The sequence below is a fragment of the Accipiter gentilis genome, chromosome 15 (genome assembly GCF_929443795.1).
Source record: "Accipiter gentilis chromosome 15, bAccGen1.1, whole genome shotgun sequence".
Taxonomy (NCBI): domain Eukaryota; kingdom Metazoa; phylum Chordata; class Aves; order Accipitriformes; family Accipitridae; genus Astur; species Astur gentilis.
The window spans coordinates 28,368,711-28,370,489 of NC_064894.1; positions in this window are offsets into that span (position 1 = coordinate 28,368,711).

The window sequence follows — 1,779 nt, forward strand, 5'->3', positions numbered from 1 at the left end:
ATGAAGTCTGTTAACTTTCACTAGGAACAACTGTGTTCTACTGTTATTAATATAATTTTGCCCTCCAGCCTATACAGGGAAATGAAATCCAGCCATCATGACTAAGCACTTCATAGAATTTATCTTTCTAATAATATTATGTACTCAAGACACACCTAACCAAATGAGAGGCAAAGTTTTCAGCAGATACCCAATATGATATGACAGAGCCTCTTTTATTATTTTTTTTTTCTGCAAGGAGAGTTTGAAGCGCCTCAGTTCTTTTTCTCTTCCTTTAAAGTCTGCCACCACTTCAGTATACAGTAGTATCTCACCATTACACAGCACCTTTATTCCTGACTTCCTTGAACAGCAAAACATTTTTGTGTCTCGTGATGTTATTCTCTGCCATGATTTAATATTTTACTATTGCTGTTCCACTGTTTTATTTCTTTGAGATCCAGGTTTATATCTTACTGTGATTGTTTCTAGTCCTTTGCATTAGTATGAAAACACATCAGTTTGGGTTTTTTTCTAATCTCATCCCACATCCCAACACTGCATTACGTATACATTCTTTCATTACACATATCACTGACTGCTGTTGTTGGAAGCCTCTGTCTCTGCCTTCGTGTGCTAGCACTTTCCTGAATTGACTTAAGCAGGAATACACATGTTAGATAGTTAAATATTTCTTCCAGGCCCCAGGAAATAGAGATTTTATTTAAATAAAGATGTGAATGTGATAGTAGGATTCTCGATGGGTGAAAAATTAATTCATAGAAGCATGGAGGTCATCCAGTCCAATCGCTCTCCTTACTTCACCGTCACTGTGGACACATCCACCAGCTGTGCTCTGCAAAAACAAAACCAGGTGCGTGCATCCTCACTTCCAGATAAAGCTTAAGGACTGAAATGCCTAGTTGCCATAGATGGGTGCTGTTTTCTGCCATACGCAAGCATTTAAATTCAGGAAAACGGTGGCACGGACAGTTTTCCCGCTGGCTGGATTGCATCTCTTTGCTTAGCACGGAGGTTGTGCCATTGTCACTCACAAACGTTTACTCTTTAACCTCGACAGGCGAGCCTTAGCTCCGCTGCATGGCAGGACGCTGACGGGTGACACCATCTGCCTGTCCACTTCTCCGTGCGACACCACCGAGCCGAAAGAAGAGCCAGGTGCTTCCCCCGGCCCCCGAACTCTCCGACAACCCGCCGGGAGCTGAGCCTCGGCAGTGAAGGTTGGAGGCCAGGCCTCAGGCCGGGGCTCCTTCTCCCCTCCTCACGGGCCTCAGGCCACCCCACGGCCAAGTGCCCCCTCGCCGACCGAGCCCAGCGTGGGGCCTGGCCGACAGCCTGCCTCGGGCAGCCGACAAGAGTGAAGCCTCGTGCCAGTCATCCTCCAGGATTCTCCTGCCTTGGCTTTTTTTTCCGCCGAGCGCTCACCGACAGCCAGGCGCCGAGATGGTACCGGCCTCTCAAGCAGCACACGCGGGCAGGCAGAAAAGGGGTAACCTGACGGGAGCGCAGTGGCAGGTGAGGGGAACAAGACAAACAGCCAGCTGGGAGAGGGCACAGTAAAGGCTTCTTTCAATGGGAAACTAAGGAAACCCCAGCACCTACATGCGCCTGCGGGCAGGCGGCGAGGCGGGAACGCCCGCCCGGGCCCTGAGGAGCGGCGGAGGTGTGTCCCGCCCCCCGCCCCGCCACGGGCGCTTTCCGCCATCTTGGTTAAGGGCAACGCCTGCCCTCTGCCGGGAATGAGCGAGGAGGCCGGTGTCACCGGACTTCCGCCCCGGG